The sequence below is a fragment of the Macrosteles quadrilineatus genome, unplaced genomic scaffold (assembly GCF_028750875.1).
Source record: "Macrosteles quadrilineatus isolate MER2022 unplaced genomic scaffold, UCM_ALF_1.0 Scaffold_8__2_contigs__length_117827958, whole genome shotgun sequence".
Lineage (NCBI taxonomy): Eukaryota > Metazoa > Arthropoda > Insecta > Hemiptera > Cicadellidae > Macrosteles > Macrosteles quadrilineatus.
Genome location: NW_026542601.1, coordinates 11,689,259 through 11,711,388, shown reverse-complemented (window position 1 = coordinate 11,711,388; position 22,130 = coordinate 11,689,259). Strand labels below are relative to the sequence as shown.

General features: G+C 35.6%; 1 protein-coding gene across 1 annotated transcript in view; it reads right to left on the bottom strand.

Annotated features, from left to right (window-relative positions):
* The window catches only part of LOC128999577 (voltage-dependent calcium channel gamma-4 subunit-like), a 132,493-nt gene that overhangs the window by 33,587 nt on the left and 76,776 nt on the right, over window positions 1-22,130 (bottom strand). The gene's annotated exons all lie outside the window — the stretch shown is intronic.

The following is a 22,130-nucleotide window of genomic DNA, read 5'->3' as shown; positions in this document are numbered from 1 at the left end:
TCAGCTGTTGTTTGAAAGGTGTGTGATGAAGGGGATGGAATCGCCTCCCCTCAAACTGCCTAAGTTTTGTGAACAGAGTATAGTTTCAGTCACCTATCCCAGTCTACGAATGCAATAGAGTTCTCATGCTGTCACCTTTAACAATAAAATCGAATAAGCAACTATTTTACATCAACCTATAGTAATATTTTCGTCTCATTAAATCAAATAAGTTTGGATATCCACTCGATACTCTGCGGATAAGTATAAAAGCGGCAATTAGAAGGATCGCAACAAGTCCGATCAAATTGATATATAATTTCCAGCAATAAACTAACCAGAAATTTCCATCCGTAACTCGGGGCAACGGGCGAAGTTTAAACGTCGCCGAGTTTTGGAGGCGGGTTGCCATTAACTGAAAAGTAATCTAAAACTATGCTTTACATCTTTGAGCCTTTACTTTTTACTTTTAGCGTGCTTCTAGTATATTACTACTGATATATGAAACTGGTTAGCATTTATCTAATCCATTTACAATAATTTTGAACTAAACCAATGTAATAACACTATAATGTATAATATGATTCTAATTGCTATACCCGTGATAACTGAAATAGGACATAAGAGACAAATGGCTAATCTACTGCATAAAATAGACATACACACCTAAAATTTATATCTTGATTTTAAAAGCATGTTTGATGAAATCCTCTTAGTTTCCATTCAGTTTGGGAGGGTCTTTAAGCTTCCTATCACTAGCTAATTCTGGTAGCTTTGGCAGACAAATACATAATTTGTAAAATGCATTGCAAACAGTAAAATCATATCTAGCTTTCAACTTGACACTTCCAATTTTTATGTAGTAAATGTAGTCAAATTATATTTAAATCCACATCTGGTGGGATATGTAAGTGGTGTTGATGTCACAATCGCTTTACTCCAGTAAAGGTTTGTATTTATATAATTGTTTATGAACTTTATAAACACTAAATACACTGTAGCCATAATCGAAACAGTTTATACATGTTTTAAGACTGAAATATTAAAGTAATATAATCGCAGGATGTTTGTTTCCAAATAAGATATCAGATAAATAAAACAATCACAACCCCAAAATTCCGTCTCTTAGAGTTCATTAGAGGGAATTAAATTAAAACTGTTCTAACTTTTAAACGAGTCAGATTGATGTCGACAATTATAAACTTTGTTGCAAAGACTTTAGGAAGAAAAATACTTTGTTTTGGATTAGAATTTTAGTACACTTTCTCAACTATAAAAAAGGTGTACTTCCTGTTTTAGATGTTGTACATTTTCATTTCTTGAAGATGTTGCAGCGTCTATGAATGATTACATATATGGATGTATTCCATTTCAGGCTGATACAGCATTGAAATCATTATAACTACACAAATTTTGTACTTCAAAGGTACCAACTCAACGGATTCATCCCAATATTTTTTTTACAAATAAAGAGAAGTTTGTGAAATCTAAAAAATTGGGTTTGGGTCATATAGTTAGCTAAACATCCTAACATTACAGTTAGCTATTAGTTAGCTAACATTTACGTCCCAAAATATCATGTGTTCTTAAGAAACGCTCTCTTGTAGTTGTCCGATACTAAAATCTTAAATAAAAAAAAAACAAAAAAAATTGTAAAAAATAATCAAATTAATTATGAATACGAACTTTGGGTGTAGACTATAAAAGAGATAGTTTATGTATCTGTGTACAGTAGTCTTAAGAAACGATTTCACGATCATTGTAAAGAATCATATCAATATAATAACAAAATATTTTACTTTACTGCAAACAAATAAACTGGTCAAACAGCCATTAGAAAGATTTTGGGTTAATTTATTAAGAAAGAGTACTTTTTTAATTTGTTTATTTTATTAATGTATTTCTCCGTAGTTAATGTAGTAAATATCTCGGCTAGTTCTTTTTGGGGTCTCATAGGCTAGTGAAAGTTATTGTTGGCTAAGTATATAAGTTGATGTTGACACCTCTAGTGTTCCGATATTCTTTTTAATCGATGACCTTTAAAATGGCAAATTTAAATATAAATGTGTGTGTGTGGTGTCACTTGATGGGACTTTACATTTACAATATTTGAGCCGGTCCAAGAATATCCATTTCGGGGTTCCGGAAAAAATTGGGATGCCGAAAAAAGGTGCACTGTTATGATAAACAGAGGTGGGCAGGGTTTGGCTTTTTTGTGCAAACTATTAAAAAGTTAATATGCTTGTTCAAAGTCTTACTTTTGCCCAACCCTGTATACAAGTATCAACTAAGTGAGGCCCTACAGTAGCTGTGTTGTGGCAATGCTTCACTATGCTATGATGACTCCACTTCAGACAAGTGCCTACATAGGCAGTGAAGTGCCAACTAAATGTTGCTCCACAGTAGCGGTGAGACTGGTGAGAGCCATTTGACATTCTAAATGGGTGTTGATCAGTATTATGTTTTCTCATTGACACATAACCAATATTCCATACTCTAGACGCCTTCCTATGCTTAAGGAATAAGGATATTATTATGTAAAATACTAATAGAACCCCAATTCACTTTTGAATTCAAATATATCATAAATATTTATAGGATTGCAAAAGCTAAAAACCCTATGATTTATAACAAAAATTCTCTGACATTCATTTAAATTGTAATTTTTATGCGCCTCAAATCAGCCAACCACATCATTTCGCTAACCTTAGGTGCAATCAGGTGTTCATTCCTCGATACCAACCGCACACAATCAGCTGTTGTACTAAACCGCAGTTCTACCAACGTTTTGTGTCGATTCATTGCTACTTTTAAGTAATTCAAATGTTGAACTATTAGCGTAAATAGTTCATAAATTTAAACGTAAATTTATATCAACTCTCAATTGTTGGTCGTAAGCTAATTTCTGTAGTCAAATACAGTTAAATTTAAAAAATGGCAAAACATATATTTAAAAGTTAAATAATTGATTTTTGATTGTAGACAGAGAGGTTAACAGACAATAGTCCAGTTCGTTCACAAAAATAGTGATTATTCTCAGTTGCATTACTTTAGAATACCTCAACTCATTAATCCATAATATTTAGGTTTACTCTATCAAGGACTGTACAAAGTCTCTGCGTCACTCATCTCCATTCATACTTAGCTTAAAATACCTACTTTTTATGGTTGCCATTTAAATGAAAAGTATTAAAGTAGAAGTTTGAAGTATTATTAATTTTGTCTGCGAATATACTTTTAGTGACTAAAAATTAAAACTAAATGCAATTACAAAGCTAGGATAGGAGTTAGTTTAAGATTCTTATTTTATCTATGAACAAAGTACTACGTGGTGTTTATGCCAATGCATGGACAAGTACAATGCTGTGAAATGGTTTTTCGACAACACAAAGCCTTGACATGTTATTCAGTTATTTAGATTCATACACACAACGTTCAGAGTCTGTCTTCATATTTCCTGACGTTTCCCCATCATCTCGGAGTTGTGAGTTTATGATTCATACATCCAGAACCCCGTCTTGTGTCTGTCTGCGTATTTGGCATTGTATGTTAAGTTACATATCAAATCAACGTCCAATGCGCAAATCATTGCATTTTTGATACTGGAGTCTCTTTCCCATTTATGTAGACCAGCTGTGACAGTATTTTTACTCTACTAGGACACAAAAAAAGCCAATCACAGTCAAAATTATATTTTATCACAGATTGTTTACTACGATTGTTGATGTAACTTAAAAAGGTGCTATACTAAAGTAAGTAGTACTTTTCGTTTTTATAAGTTAAAACAGTTGGAATATTTTACAAAAATTGGCTATTAGTCAACCATGGGGATGCAATTTCTATTTTATCTACAGGCAAAGGTTAAATACTACATAAATATAAATACAAATATAAACATTAGATTTTCACCTAATTGTCATAAACAGTTTAGCTAAACATGGACTAAGTGAGCCAATTTAAATGTGTTCTGATTACAATAACAATCAAACTTATTTCAAATTACCATAGCATCGCAGCTGAGGTTTTTTATGTGGGAGCATCAATAATATATATTGTATACCATAATATTTCCTGGTCATATGAAAAGTAAAGATTATTATTTCAAACTACCGCGGTACTATGAAATTTAAACGATTAGTAATTCCAATTTCCCGGAAAATGTGGCATTCGAAATATGTTTATATCTGGCGAGTTTGTTCGACATAGATAAACCAATATCTTTGTTTCCATATCAAATATCCCCGGTAAAAGTATTGCGATTGGTAACCATGGCAGGGATTGTGATCAGCTGATAAATGACGTCACAGTGGTGCCAACCACTCATCAATAATAGTCGTTTGTCCCACAGTTCCAATAACTGACAAATGCTCCAACGACAACGTGTTTTAAACGTTCAAAACCACACAGATTGGTGTAAAATGTAACTACTGGTTTGTAAAGGTGCTTTTCTGTAATAGTTTTTATTTCCTTGTGTCTATGTAAATAATTGTATGTAAATAATTGTGTCTATAAAATAAGAGGCGTTAAGAAATAACTGATTGATTAGTAGTTTCAACAGTGAGGAATAAAATTGACCCTATGGTACTTTGATGCAGCAAATCTTCTACGCAATTAATCCAGAAAATATTTGTAATTCTCATAATATATCCACAAAGATCTGTATGAGATCTTAGTAAAGCGTAACATGTTAACTTATATCCAAATGATAATTTCTTCTTGGATTTTCTTAAAACCACTTTTGATCTAGTCATTGTTCACAGGAATGGCAAACGAGTAGGGCATGATGATATATGAGATTTCGTCGTAGGTTATAAAATTAATTGTATTGATGAAATACCTCATTTTATAGTTTAACTCCTATTTTAATCTTAATATCTTTTAATTTTAATAACTCATTTTTTATTGTATTATGAGTTAGAACGTCTAGGCTCCAAGGACTCTTACAGTTAGTTCTCTAAAGCTTCTGAGCAAAAAATGAATACATCAAGATTTAGTTACAAACCAATTTGTGGTTCCCTTTAAATTGTTAAGCCATTAAATTTGTGGTTCACGTAAGATGTACATTAGCCTTTTTTCACACTAAACAAGTACGGGATGCTTACAGAATTAATAATAAGTTGGTTATAAATCAGCTATTTAACATTCATCCTTATTTGATCAAATTAAGTCACAATAATCAGGTCACAGCAATATCGTAGTCCTATCATCGTTATCTCCTGTGTTAAGTACATCATCTCTATGCAGATGTAGCAATTCTACATAATCAGCTGTTGGTGAACCCAATTAATATCAGAATTACCAACACAGCCTATCTAATACCTCTGCATTAACTCTGAGTAGGAAGTCAAAACAATCACATTGAATCAAGATAACACTGAGTCATATTTTACATGATATGTAAACCATAATTGGAAAGTATGATTCAGTATGATAATCCCGCAAATATGTATTACATCAAACCTGTAAAATCATTGAACAATCAAACAATCGTGCCATGATTGTTTTTAATTTTCAGAAATTTGAACGTGTAAACGTACTTAATTATTAAAGTCTTTTTACTTACAACTAAAGAGCAGGATTTGTTCAAAGTCGAAATAAACTCCTATTATTATGATATAAATACCCCATATAAATATATATATCCATACAAATGATTATCACGAAAACTTTACTGCTTAGTTAAATAACACGTTTCCATTTTAATTAATTCATCTCTATCACTCCAATACAGACAATAAATAATGTGTTATTATCAGTAAGAGTGGGAAACATAAATACACATTCTACATAGTACCCCAAAAAGTTATTGCTGTACTTTCGATGGTTGGCATCAATGGAACTTACTCAAACAGCTGATGACAGAGATAATATCGATAACAGTGTAATTCAAACAGCCGTGAATCAGCAAACTTTATTGTTTCAGGTTCCAATAGCCTTCACTTCGGTTGCTTTTGTTACATATTAAACCACTGGATTTGTTTGCTGACCATTCAATGTGAATAATTATTGGTGGAGTAAAATGTATATATTACGAAAACATATTGTGGACCCTTCAACTACTAAATAGTGTTAATTAATAACATATCCGTTATCCGTTCTCTGACCCCGACTTAGTAATCGGATTTCATTTAATCAACCTGAATTTGAATATTGACTTAGGTCAGGTACTAGACTTACTCATTTTCTCAACCAAATCAATAAATAGGGTCTTCAATATGTTCGGGGGGCTTCAATATATTTTTTTAACCGTTGGAAATTATGCAACTAAGTCTACCGAAGAACAGAACGTAGCCAGTCAATATATTTATACACAGTATAATCCCAGGATATTATGGTTACAACGTATTCTAACAACAGATTAACTATAATTTATCTATAAAAAAGGTAGTATAAAAATAGTACAATATTAGGTTGTTTTAAAACATTTAAAAAAGTAACAGCGATGCCAATACAAATTTGAAATTAAACTAAAAAGTACACCAGACTCTACTGAGTAAATTTCCTTTGCGGGGTCCGTGTTGAAAGTCAATTGAATTCCCGTATTTGACATGATGTGAAATTTACATACCACAACACAACACTGAGCTTGTTGTAAATACAAGTCCAATTACAACTGTACGACCCGCCAATGGGGGGAGGAGAGAGAGGGAGGGAGAGAGAGAGAGATTGAGAGAGGAGGGGTGAGTTATATGATTAAGGGTGGATTTCTGTCCTCATTTTGGCAACCCTGGCCCAGACTCGCTGTATAGCTGTGGTGTGGGGATGCCATATAACATGGTGAGGCATTGCTATATGACCAGGCATTCCGGGTTTAAGTAATAAACATCAATCTTTTGATCCTGTATTTGATCACACCCATTAAAAATAATTATGGATGGTAAAAATATTAATTGCTTATAGCTGATTGTATTTCTTGCTCAAAACAGAAACATATTTTCTAATAAATTCTTATGATGATGAGGGTCAGTGGTATATCCTATTGTGTGTTATGATTTGTCATATAATAACATATTTTTAAACTAAATAATTTAAAAATTACACTAGAATAATCTAAAAATAGCCTTGTACCACCATAAAAATAAAACTATAAAAATTAACAGATGTATTGATAAAGAACAGAAAACTATGCAAATTAAAAATGTATTACCACAATAGCCAAATGACTCAGTAAAAGTGATAAATCACACTAGGAAATGTTATGTTATTCAGACATCGTGTTTTGCATATCTTAATTCTAATCCTTGTACATTTATAACGATCACATTCACATGAGGAGCACGAGGTCGTCTTCATATTCCACTCATGTTCTCCTCTCAAGACATCGCTATATTTCTCCTTTTATCTTCCTACATTTGTCTTCTCGTGCTAAACCGGAATAAAGATTATTTCCTGTGAAATAGTTAGGATTTTCTAAATGCTGAATCCCAACATTTATAAGCTTTATATACTAATAAGATTACTAACGAGATAATAATGGGTTTTTGGAAATTATTTTGAATGTAAGTTTGAAAAATTACAACTGCTAGATGAAATTGCTATTATAAATGTTATTTTAAATACGAACTAAATAATATAGGTTAAGCTATTTTGATTTAATGTGTGTATATATATATATGATGATATATATATGATATATATGTATAATATATACATATTATATATATATCATATATATAATATATATAATATATATATGATAATGATTTAATCCTACTAATATTATAAATGAGAAAGTTTAGATGTATGGATGTATGGATGTATGGATGTATGGATGTATGGATGTATGTTTGTGACAAGTGAACGCGAAAAATACTGGTCGGATTGGGCTGAAATTTGGCATGATGATAGCTCACATTCCCGATTAACATATAGGCATATTCTTATTTCAAAAATCCTTTCGGGCTCCGCCCCAGTGGCTCTGGAGTTTCCCATGTTAACCTTATGAGAAATGAAATTATTGAATCTTAACAGCTGTTTCAATTAAACAAGTTGGGTTCTGTTCTGTGATGTTCAATAGCATTAAAGTTACAAAAATTACCAACAGGGTGCAGCACTATTATTTCTTTTAAATTTATGACAACAGCTAATTTGCAACCAAAAGGTGAGTGAGCGTAGCGAACGAACTTCAACCTGGAGGCGAGTTAGCGTAGAGAACGAGCTAACCTGAAGGCAAGTGAGCGCAGCGAACGAGCTCCAACCTAAAGGTGAGTGAGCGTAGCGAACGAGCTCCAACCTAAAGGTGAGTGAGCGTAGCGAACAAACTTCAACCAGGACGTGATTGAGCCATGCGAACGAGATAATCTTGAAAATTAAGAAGTTAAACGGGGCAAAGTCCGCGGGTTACAGCTAGTATATATATATAAAAGGCAAAACCCTCACTGACTCACTGACTGACTCACTCTCTCATCACTAATTCTCTTACTTCCCATTTACCTAGGAGGCTGAAATTTGGTACACTGATTCTTTAGGCATTAAATAGGAAAACTAAGTAGTTTTGATTCTGATCGGACTCTCGGGCTCCACCCCAGTGGCTCTGGAGTTTCCCATGTTAACCTTATGAGTACTCATATTTAAATGGAATTAATGAATCTTAACAGCTGTTTCAATTAAACAAGTTGGTTCTGTTCTATGATGTTCAATAGCATTAAAGGTACAAGGATTACCAACAGGGTGCAGCACTATTATTTTTTAAATTTATGACAACAGCTAATTTGCAACCCAAAGGTGAGTGAGCGTAGCGAATGAGCTAACCTGAAGGCAAGTGAACGCAGCAAACGAGCTCCAACGTAAAGGTGAGTGAGCGTAGCGAACGAACTTCAACCAGGACGTGCGAACGAGCTCACTTATGAAGTTAAACGGGGCAAAGCCCGAGGGTACAGCTAGTGTTAAATAAAAACTCCAAAGTAAGCAAAGGTAAAATCAGCTGTCGCAGTAAGTATTACACAACTGACTATGAGACGTGCTCTATTTATTCAACAACTTTAACCAAGAAGTATAAATTTGCTCTATTCAATGAACTAACTGACAAGTTGATGTGGAACGTACCATTTACTACTGCATTTACACTGCTAGAGAACTATAACGGGTGCTACGGACACTCTGGAGACGCCTTAGAAAGGTGTGAAGCAAACCTGACACTGCACTCATATTGCCTATCGCGCCTGCTTAGTGACAAAATGGTATACTATAATGCTTAGACTCTGCATATAAGTGTACGAGTTGACATTAAATAAATTACCGATGAAAATTTGGAGGAATAATTTCCCCCCCAATTACATGCGTAATATTATAGTTTCCAACTACAGCGGAATTAAGTATGTATCTTTAACCAAGTAACTGGTAAGATATGTTTTCGAAAAAGTTAGTTTCTCATCGTAACACTGCTAATTCCAATTCTCTAATCAGGATTACTAATCATATAGGCTGTAGAGTTTAGCTAGCACGCTTAGTTACTTTCGAAAAGTGCATACTAGTTAGTAGGCATTGTTATAATTTACTGAGTAACTCATTTTATCACCTTAGACCACAAAGTCACGCGACTAATCCCGGACCTGGCACCACTTATATTTCTAAAGGTTTACGTATGGTTCAAAATGTGTACAAATTTCATTTATTGGTCCTTGAATGTAAAAACACATTGTGAAAACATTAGTTGTGTTTGTTTGGTGCAGGACGATATCAATTCAACCAGTAATCCGCAGAATTGGTTATTTTCATCAACATTGGCAGTGTGGCCAAGTGTTAATGAGTCGCGCTTGGAAATCGTTCGCAAAATGCAATTTTAAACAATTGATTGTGATCCGTAATTTATACATTTTAATTGGGAAAATAACCGTACAATTTTACGCATTACACTAAATAACATACTTCAGTAGTAAATGGTAACAGCATTGGATAAAGTTCGCCTTGACAACAATGCTTATAAATTACTGATTCTGGTAGATTGTTATTGGTGTTTGTAGTGCGTGGAATTTCATACATGTATAAATATTTTTCTGGCTGATTTATTTTATTGAATTGTATAATCAGCTTCCATGCCTCTTACGATGGAGCTCCAAATCAGTGAAAAGCACGAATTATCATGAGTACAACTGAGAGGACCGGTTCCCATTGCAATTTATCTTAACAACGACCCACTGGTCCTTTCATGTTCCTTGTACTTTACTGCAAAAGTATTCCTGTTTTCCAAGTCACTGTTTCAAAGCAGTAAAGGTCGAACCTGACATAATGAAATCAAAATGGTTTCTAATGAGGGAACTAGTGTAAAAAGCCATGGTGAACTAATCACACATAATAATCAAGATGTAAATGCGATAAGCTTACCTATTACCCACTACATCAATAGGCTTTGATAATCAGCTGGATTATGAAGGCTACAATCAGCTGATACTGGAATCAGCTGATTACCAACACTAACATCTCTCAATAATCAGACAACGCAGCAATCAACGTATCCATAAAACTACTCTGCAATTTGATACTGCAGGTTCACTTAAAATGCGCTTTTACTGATTCGTGCAAAAATGTTATCAATTATCCTAAAAATTAAACAGTATATTTAACATTTATGTCTAAAAAAGTATTTTTTTTAAGTGTTAAAAATTAACCATCGAATATTTTTCACCTCAAGTATCTGTTTGTACATCATACAAACCACCTGTGTATCATTAGATAAGAACTATATTTCAGGTCTTTTTTTTTTAGGGAGAGGAGGGAAAATGCTTTTACGCACACAGGTAGCCAGCCTGTAGTGTGAGACTCCTGAAATTATCAGACTACTCACTAAAAAACCCCCTCTACTCTGTTGGACACAGACCTGGAATTGTTTGTCACATTACTTCAAGTCAGGCCAACATGTGACCTAAGCCCTCAGGGCTCGCACCGTTTCTGGCATTTGATTCTTTATGACTTACACCGCATCCCGGTCAAGGTCGATCTTCTTGGCGCGGAGGATACCCTGGATATAATGTGACACACAGGTCCAATTGTCCTCACCCTCCGTCATAATCGGTATGACCGTGTCCACCGACAGCAGTCCTATTAACTGTTGAGCCTCCAGGCGGGGCCTTTCCCAGCGCTGGCAGTGGAAAAATGTATGTTCCACGTCATCGAGAATGCCTGGGCAGTATATGCAGTCGGGAGACACGGCTTTGCCCATCCTGAACAGGTACGACAGGAAAAAGCCGTGTCCCGTCAGAAATTGGGTGAGGTAAAAGTCCACCTCTCCGTACCGCCGATCAACCCAAGGTTGGACTTGCCGTATCAGTCGCCTGGTCCAGAGTCCCCGTGTCTCCTGTTCCCAGCCCTCCTGCCACAGCTGGTAGGTGCGGGTGCGTTCCTCTGTTCGTGCCTCGTCCTCCCCACGGCGCCGGTAAATTGCCTTTCTCTCCGCCGCCAAAAGTTTGACGGGGATGACTCCAGCAATCACCAGGACGGCGGGCTCGGACACTGTTCGGTAGGCAGATGCTACCCTCAGTGCTGCCTGACGCTGCACTCGGGCGAGCCGCATCCTGTATGCCTCCTTATTTAGTGCGTCTGCCCACACCTCCGCACCGTACAAGAGTACGGACTGGACCGAAGACATTAACAGCCTTCTACGACTGGACCGAGGCCCTCCGACATTGGCCATCAACCGGCTAAGAGAAGAAACCACCCTAGCGGCCTTGTCCGCTGTTCGGAAGATCTGATCCCGCCAGCTAAGCTTGCTGTCTACCATGACCCCAAGATACTTGGCAGAACGAACAGTTTGAACCTCGACGGCTCCCACCCTCAACGGCACGATGGTGTCAATCCGTTTTTTTGTCAAAATCACGATCTCGGTTTTGCTCAGAGCAAGTGAGAGACCGTGGTCTGCCATCCATGCGTTTATGGTACGCATAACTCGGTTTAGCTTTAGCTGAGCCAGCTCAACGCTACGTGCAGCTATCAAAGCTGCAACGTCGTCTGCGTACCCAACCAAGACCGTTTCCTCAGGCATTTCAGACCTCAGAAGGCTGTCATAAGCGACGTTCCAGAGGTCTGGGCCGAGTATGGAACCTTGGGCAGCACCAGAAGTGACACTCATCGTCCGCGGGCCCTCCGCAGTGTCATACGTTAGGAGGCGAAACCGGAGATAATCCTCTATGATGCGCATGAGGTATGCCGGCACGTGGAAGGTGTTCTCCAGAGCGTCCAGCATATCGCACCACCTCGCCGAATTAAATGCATTTCGCACATCGAGCGTTACGAGCAGCACAACCCTGCGAGAGTAGTGGTTAAAATCCTCAGCTCTCATCACTGCTTGCTTCACCTCCTCAATCGCATCAATCGTTGATCGCCCCGTCCTGAATCCATACTGACGATGGGAGAGGTCCCCCGCAGCGACAACGGCTGAATTCAGCCGGGAACGGATCAATTTCTCGAGGACTTTGCCAGCCGTATCCAACATACACAGAGGTCTGTAAGAGGATGGCAGATCTGGGTCTCCCTTGCCCTTCCCAACAAGCACAAGCCTAGCTGTCTTCCAGCACAAGGGGAAAACCCCTTCGACCAGGCAGGCGTTGTACATGCTCAAAAGGATTAAGGGGTTGGTAGTCAAAACCTTCTTGAGGACTTCACCGGGTACCCCATCAGGACCAGGAGCCTTGTTGTTCTTCAGGGATATGACGGCCGCCACCAGCTCTTCCGGGCTGAAAAGTGGGACGTCGTCCACCCTTCCGAAATCCCGCAGTGGTCGCAACGCGTGAGCCGGGAAAAGGGACTCGACTATCCTCTCCATAGTGACCCTGTCCATAACGGAAGGTGGAGAGCGGGTTCCAAGTTTCTTGGTTACAAGTTTGTAACCCAGGCCCCACGGGTTGGAATCAACATCGTCCCTTAATTTATCCCAGCAACTGCGTTTACTCCGATTGATGGCTCGACGAAGATACCTCCTAGCCACCCTATAAGCATCCGACTTACGCCGTCTGTCTAGGGGTTCTCTAGCCCTGGTAGCAAGTCTTCTGGCTCTCAATGCTGCTCGTCGCAATTCCGCAATCTCGGCAGTCCACCAGTACACAGGACGCTTATTGCACCGGTATCTCCTGCGAGGCATAGATTCATCGCAGGCCGAGACAATCAGTTCCATCGTGGATGCAACTAACGCCTCTGCGTGAGGCACGCCAGTTGCGGGATGAATATCCGGCGTTCTTCGTAGGATGGCTCCATTGAATTTTGCCACGTCCAGTTTTTTAATGTTCCATCGAACGGGCACTTGACGAAACGCTGCCACTTGTCTCTGATGACCATCCAGGACGTCAAAAATTATGTACTGGTGGTCACTGCCCGTGTAATCCTCCAGGACTCTCCAGGATCTGATCCTTGGCAAAAGGGACTCAGATGCAAGGGTAATGTCTGGGATCGTCCCCCGCATCCCAGGGCGGCGGAAAGTTGGCGTGTTGCCCTCATTCAGTACAACGAGTCCGGCTCTGGCAGCAAAGTCCAGAATATATTTCAGGTCTTATAGTAGAGATACATAGTAAAGAAAAAAAAAAATGTTTGAACCCTTCTGTCACTTACAATCTAAAGATTATTGCTAAAAATAATAGTAACCTAAGGCCTTATATAATAATAATAATAAATATTTCTTTAGGCCTTTGTATATATCTTAGAAAAATCATAAAGGATAGGGAATATTGGATAAAGAAGTAGATGAAGAACTAAAAGATTAAATGTTCTGTGCCGATATGCCTAATTAATTATCCCTCATAACTTCACAATAAATTGACAATGCATAAAACAAAGACTCTTAAAATTAGGACTTTTCTTAAAAGATGCCTTATTGAGACTTTTAGTTACTTTTTTTCTTACATTACTTTAAACAGTGCTTACTTTGTGAAATCTTAGTTACATATTACTTAACTTCCTTTATACCTTTAACTTCCTCTTGCCAATATCTTTTGTGGAGAGAACAAAAGGTAGTAAACTATATGCATTATAGCATTTTAGAATTCATTAAAAATTATGCTTGAAAAGTACTTGCAATTTTTAAGAACAGAGAAGTTAGAATTTTTAAATAGGTCAGCAATTATATTCAAATATTGATGTAGTTTAGCGATACAATCAGCTGATTGTGGTAAATTAACATTACAGCTGATGGACGTAACAGTCAGCTGATTATTGTCTGGTCATTGTACACTCACCTTTGTAGATAACTGCTTGTTAGACTAACCATCCAAACACATTCATTTTCTATCATACTGGAATTTAAACTTCAACCACGATTACTAGAAAAATACCGGTATGGATCATAAACATAAACAAATGACGTTTTTGGCCCAAAAATAAACATTATTTGACATTGCTTAAATGGAACTGTCAAAACATATGTTCAATGATATTAGCATAGGATTCGGGCCAACAACGTCATTTGTTTATGTTTATGATCCATACCGGTATTTTTCTAGTAATCGTGGCTTCAACCAACTTTATGGTCACTGATAAAATCTTTTTTGTCCCATAGAAAGGGTTGTTTAATTAACTGTTTATTTTAACTGTTTCATAATTCTTACAATACTCGTGATTTAATACGAAGCAACTCAACAGACGTATGCATTCGAATATCAACACTTCGAGTGTGCAAGTGTTATGAAGACTCGGGGGATGTGATGGTAGTTGTTTTAATGAGGAATTACGTCATGCATCGCTAGACACTCCAACACTAGACACCTCGTGTTAGGATAAGTAAGTGTTTTAATTGTTTCCTCAGGGACCATTGTCATATCGTAATTAAAAAATAAACCTACTGTGGCTATACATAACATTTTCTCTCAAACAATACACTATTACAATATGAAATTTTCTCTCAAACCGTTGCTGTAAATTTTAAGTATTCAACCACTATTAAAAATTCATATAATTTGTCTTATATTATTTTTTCTGGTGGGTGAAAATAACTCACTAAAGGCTTGTATTTGTTTCCTCTGTTCAAAAGTGTGAATGACAACGGACGTTGAAACGACTTTATAAGTTAACCTGTTATACAATTGATCTACTGCTGACGTAGTGTAAGGGATGGTACCATGGTTATAATGTTAAAGGAAGTGCTGAATCCTTCTCACCATATTGTTTTTGCTTTCATAACTTGAAACAATGCTTAGTTTGTGAGATCTTAATCACATATTTCTTCCTTTATACCTTTAACTTCCTCGTGCCAATATCTTTTGTGGAGAGAACATAAGGCACACCACCTGTTACAGTCCCCAGCCAGTGAGTAAACTGTGGTTGTACAGTAGCAACTATGTACTAACTGAGTAGTAGCTATTAGTTATAGTAATTCTATTGATAACAACTATTTAAATTTAATTACTAAGTAAATTTCAAATGGATTCAAGGAGTGTGTTTGTATCAAGGGGATTTAAATTCCCGTGAAGAAGGAACTATACATAGCATATTGATTATAGACTCATCATTCACTTACATTTCGTTAGAAATACACCCAGTTATGTTCCCATCCTAATTGTAATCAAATAGTGCAAGCACGCACTACATGGTTACAAGTGTGCCAACATAATTAATGACTGTACAAAGCTTTGACATTCCAAAACTGACCTACCACAAACATTGACCGAGCTAATTGCTGAAGCATCACAACCCTAAAATACCCCTTCAATTCAAACAGAGGCAACAAATGGATCTGCAATTATTTGATTGGATGATAGTGCATCCGACACAGAGTAATTACCTGACTTTAAATTACTGATATTTTAAACATAGGATGTGGCATACAAGTAATTTATCTTGACTGCACCCTGACAATATACAGAATTAAACAGAAGACTACGCACATATTTCGTCTGAAATTCTATCTTTCCAAATGATTGTATGGTTTCCAACCACTAGTAATAACCGAGATAAATAATTGGTCAAATACAGTTAACTCAAATGTTTTGAGACAAGAGTAGCCAAACAAACATAAGCCATACTTGAGAACTCAAATTTCCAAAACGCATTGATACATTAGACCTTGATCTAATTACTTTATCTCTAGGCTTAAGATCCAAGCAACACTTCAAGTATATACATATTAATCTGAAAATACATTGTTAGACATTTGGATTTTGTCAAGGCAAGAGGTATTCCAGTTTGACCTGAAATAATGGTCAGCTTTGCAACAAGTTCTCAAAACAAAAACCACAAAAATCTCAGAGAGACTAACCCTCAAATTTTCACACTAACCAGACATTTCATTTTTTACATCTTAAAGAAAATTTGAAAGAAAGTCATCAATTTACACGAACACGGTCTATTACATATTGTGTGTTCTATTGTATCTTTTACTATTAAATGTTAATGCAGTATTGCAATACAATAGTAGTTAATATTCAACATATTTAGCCACAATTTAAGTTCAGTTACAGGATGTTCTGATCAGTTTTAAAACGCAACGTTTAAGATGCACTTAATTAAAAAGCAAAAAAGTAATTTAAAACTTAAGATGAATCGGATGTAACTATGTAATAGCTTTTAACGAACCACTCTCTCTTTGCACATTAAAATGCCATTAAAACTTGATGCTTAGTTAAATAGCCGCACCTTCAGCGTTTATTCCCGCCGGATTTTAGAGTAAGTAGGAGTAAATTTTGAAAATTAAGACAAAAAAACAAAAACAAATGGGTGTTCTTTTGATCAAGGACTACTTAAAATATTATGTAATGAAACAACTAATGGTTTTGAAAGTGCTGAATTTTGTTCTTGAAACCTGATGGGTCAGTAAGTTTTTACTAACTAATGTATTTTTACATTTAAAGTCATAAAGTTAAGATAAAATTTTACTGGATGATCGTATAGCTTCTACAAAATAGCAGCACATAGACTTAACAACAGGTTATACAAAAACACTAACAAGTTATAAAATAGAATACTTTTCATATTTTCCCAAATACTTTGCCGATTTACAAAACAAGCTACAGGCCACAGATATCGCACTCTTAATAGGATTATGTAAAGATTTGTCGTTATTATTTTGTGTCGCTGCCTGATTTTGAACACCTACCAAATAAATTTCATTCCATTAGTATACAAGTGTCCACACCTAGTCAAAATAATGCAAAATCAAAAAGATCTGTTTTTTTGTTAGATACAACTCAGCTATATGATATTTTTTTGAAAAACAAAACATTAAAGTTTTCGTGAAATATTTATAAAGTTGGAGGTATCCCAAACCAATCCCTAAAGGTATGTCATCGGGTATCATCTATATGTAAACGCGGTTGAATGTGTTATGGCCCAGATCTGAATTTAAAATTTAATCCTGTATTTATAATGTATAATTATAATATACATTATAACATTATATAATATACATTATAATTATAATATACATTATTATTATAATATATAATGTATATGTATGTGTAATATTTATGTAATCATATTGACTAAGCATATTTTCTGTAACTAGTCAAAATAATGCAAAAGTAAAAAGACCTGTGTTATAATAATTGCTTTTTATAATAAAACTAGCTGACCCGGCGAACTTCGTATCGCCTAAGTTATAGGTTTCCCCTAAGACAGACCGATGGAAAGAAAGTACCGTTACGTTTAATTTCCAAGATGATCTCGTTCGCATCGCTCAATCACGTCCTGGTTGAAGTTCGTTCGCTACGCTCACTCACCTTTGGGTTGGAGCTCGTTCGCTACGCTAACTCGCCTCCAGGTTGAAGTTCGTTCGCTACGCTCACTCACCTTTGGGTTGGAGCTCGTTCGCTACGCTCACTCACCTTTAGGTTGGAGCTCGTTCGCTGCGCTCACTCACCTTTTGGTTGCAAATTAGCTGTTGTCATAAATGTAAAAGAAATAATAGTGCTGCACCCTGTTGGTAATTCTTGTAACTTTAATGCTATTGAACATCATAGAACAGAACCATATTGTTTAATTGAAACAGCTGTTAAGATTCATTAATTCCATTTCTCATAAGGTTAACATGGGAAACTCCAGAGCCACTGGGGCGGAGCCCTTTTAAGAATTTCGAAACGGGAAATAGTTTACGTCCGGTTCGCATACCTACAGAATTTACACACCAAATTTCATAACGATCGGTGAAGTCGTTCCGGAGGAGTTTGCAGACAAACACTGTGACACGAGAATTTTATATATTAGATGTATATTGTTTTATAATAATTGCAATTATAATCAATTGCTTTTACCAGATACAACCATAGATTAAACATAAGGAAGTATGTTTAATCTATGATTCAACTCAGCTATTTGCTTTTTTTCGCAACAACATTAAAGTTTTCATAAAACATTTATAAAGTTGGAGCTATCCCAAACCAATTCCTAAAGGTATTTCGTTGGGTATCATCTATATGTAAACGCGGTTGGATGTGTTATAGCCCAAATTTCAATTTAAAATTTAATCCTGTATTTATTGCTTTATAAATTTACTTTTTCAGTGAATTGGTTATTTTACAATATAAACAAGACTTTTCTTTTAGGGGACAGTTTAGTTAATATTTAGATTACAATTGTTAAACAATGTAGTCAATCTAACTACAAAATAAAATCTATATGGTGCTAAAGTAATCTAAAATTGGTACACTATTCTAAAAGTCATATTGTTTGATTTTCGTTAAAATACCTGGTAAGTAAAATATATAAAATATAGAATCAAAGGAGGGAATAATTTTCAATCCGCCTAGCATACTTGCACCATTGCATGGATGAAAAAGTATGTTTTTAAAATGTTTAGTTTTTTGAGGAATCGAATATCGAATTTAGATTTTCTTATTTAGTAAGAAAGATATGTCAACGCAAATTAAGAACAGGCCATAAACAAATTGAATTTAGTTCTTATCCAAACTGCTGTAAAGTAACCCAAATTGTTTTCCTTCAGAGTTATAAATGTTTCTTAACAAGGAAAATCAAACTCTTCTTACAAACACTTTTCATGTAATACTTAAACCCGGATACGGCTACTTCCCCTTTTATAACTAGAAGATCCAGAAGATTGTAGGTGGAAAACTATGGTAATGTAGAAACATTTTTTTGTGTTACATACATATCTACATACATATCAAAGACAATAAAATTATTAATACAGGGTGATTCAAAAAGAAGCAAACAGTATTATACATTTGCAGTAAATATCTTTTCCATCAGTAACACAAAATTACAGTGAGCATATTATGATTACAAAATAAGATATCACATAAATAAAACAATCACAACCCCACATTTCCATCTCTTTGTCCCGGTTCATTTAAGAAAATTAGATTAAAACTTTTCTAACTTTTAAACGAGTCTGATTGATGTCGACAATTATAAACTTTGTTGCAAAGAGTTTGGGAAGACAAATGCTTAATTTTAGATCAGACTCTTTGATTCACTTACTTATTATATCCGGGATATTGGGCTCGAACACCGAAGACCACGAATTTAATCTTACATATTCATAGTAACCGTAAATTGAAACTAAATACAATTACACGAGAGAACAATTAATTCTAACTAAATTTATGTTACAAGTCGCAGTAATTAAGTTAAACGTTACCTTTGTTCAAATAGTTTATGAAAAGGATATACTAAGTGAATGCAGATGACTATGCTTGAACAATAACAGGGCAGCCATAGCCTCTAGCCTCAGCTAAATAATTTTACATCAACAACACCAAGCCTTGACGTGTTATTCAGTTATGTAGATACATGTGACAAGAGACAAGCTCGTGGGTTCATAACACAACGTTCAGAGTCTGTCTTCATATTTACTGACGTTTCCCTACTTTGGAGCGTTGAGTTTATAACTCGTGCATCCAGAATGTAACTCAGTCTTGTGTCTTACTGCGTACCTGTTCCTCGTGCTAAAGTTGATAAAAAACAAAGAGTTAAATGGGTAGTAAAACTATGACTAAACCACAGAGAAGTAATATAAATATTACTTCGTACTTAGTAATTTATATTACTTCTATGTGGCTAAACTTAGGTTTTTACGCCCTAAGATTCGAATAGTGAGTCTTTTTAAGAATAGGATCATCATTAATGTTTTCGCTATGCAAGTTAATTCGATTCTATTTTATTCCTTCAGAGAAATATTTTAATAATGGTGGCCTACTTCTTGATAAAATCACCCTTTTAATAGTATATGTAGTAATTACATAATTTTATGTGTTCTGATAACAGTGACTTCCAATTATTCCTCCTGACCATGACCCGAACTATAATACAAACGCATGAATTATAAATTATTAAAATAATAGTTTTGTATAAAAAAATATTATACAGTGTTTCAAAAGTAGACGGCAAAATGTATGGTAGGGTAGTTGTTTGAAATACCAGGTAAATAAATTTAAAAACATTCATCTCGCGAGTTTGTTCGGCAGAGATAAACCCAATACATTTTCGATGTCAAATGACATCAATGAATGCATTGCGGTTGGTAACCCTGTCAGAGATTGTAATCAGCTGATAAATGACGCCACAGTGATGCCAACCACCCATCAATAAAGGTTGTTTTGTCCCACAGTACCAATAACTGACGCATCAGTGGATCAAGTGACAATCTAACCGCATCGGGTTTTAAACTTTCAAAACCACAAATTGGTACAATATGAGTAAAATTTCATGAATTAGGCCTATTTAAATTTGTTTCTCTTTATTTATTTTTGCATTTTGTTTATACAAGTTTTATATACATATTCGTGGCATTCATTGAGAATAACTTATTTAAAATTATTTTTCACCACACTATGATGTTTTTGACTGTATTACATACGTTAATCGGTGGCTGAAAGTTACGTTTTGCTGGCTATGCCAGCTGTCATTGTAATTTGGGGACCGAGCAGGTTTTTTCTCAGTGGTTTTTACAGCCCGGGGCCGCAAAATCAGCTGTCCGCATGCTTACTTAAAACATGAATGCATTTTAAATACACAATCAAAATCCATAGCATTGCAATAGAATTGTGTTATTGCCACCATTGCCTAGCAAATATTTATTTTTATTTTTGCTGATTCCTCAAATTATTTCTTCACATAACCTTAAAGTTGTTGTGTTGACTATCAGTGTGCATTATTATAGTGGTGAATAGTGGTAATAGGGTATAGTGTGGTGAAAAATAGCGTTCGTAACACGGACCGAAATGCTTTGCAGCTCTCGATCGATTTTAAAAACTATCTCGAGCCGGCAAAACACCATTTTCGGCCCTAGGTACGAAATATACTATATTTATTAGTCCAGTGAAAGGTAAGGCTCAGCAAAATTGTAGCTTGGAAGTTTGCGTATGAACAACACTCCTTCATCCCTTCTCTTATCTTGAACAATCATTATATGTAAAGATTCTTGTATGTATGTTGTAAAGTAGTTGGACGTTGTTCAGTTTTGCCTTTCATTCAACAATTAATATTTATTAGCTTAATAGACCAGGGAGCGAGCTGGTGTAGTGGTTAGAGCGCGGAACTTGGGTCCCTGAAGTCCCAGGTTCGAATCCCACCAAATCAACTACCTATTTGGTGATAAGTGATAAGTGATGATACCGCGACACCTAGGTCTAGCCTGAAGTAATGTGAAAAACAATCCCGGGCTCGTGCCAAGAGTCTTAGGAACACGAAACTATTAATATTTGAGTAGACTTGTCCTACAAAAGTTCAAGTTTTAGCCAGTTCTAGAACTATAATCGACACAATTAAGTAGAAACATTTGCGAATGCGCAGATGTCTGATACTTTTTTATCAAATTATCAAACATTTAATAAAGTCAAACTGTAATTACAAATTACTATGAAGTTTAGCATTTGTATTTCTCTATCTATCATAATATTAAACTAGAAAACACTTTGACAATATTTGAATGTACCAGACTCATACATATTTCATTTTTGAATTAATAATTTGCTCTAGGTGGTGCGCGTTTGACAGTTGGTACTCCTGGAAAGTTATTACTTCGATGGTTGGCATCAATGGAACTCGTTCAAACAGCTGATGACAAACGTCATATTGATAACAGTGCGATTCAAACTGCCGTGAATCGGTGAACTTTATTGTTCCAGCTTCCAATAGCTGTCGCTGTGGTTGTTTTTGTTACATATTAAACAGCTGGATTTGTTTGCTGTGCCATTCAATGTGAGCAATTATTGGGTGAAAAATGTAAAACGAACACAAATTGCTGAATCTTAAATTACGTTGGTAGTAATGAAATGACC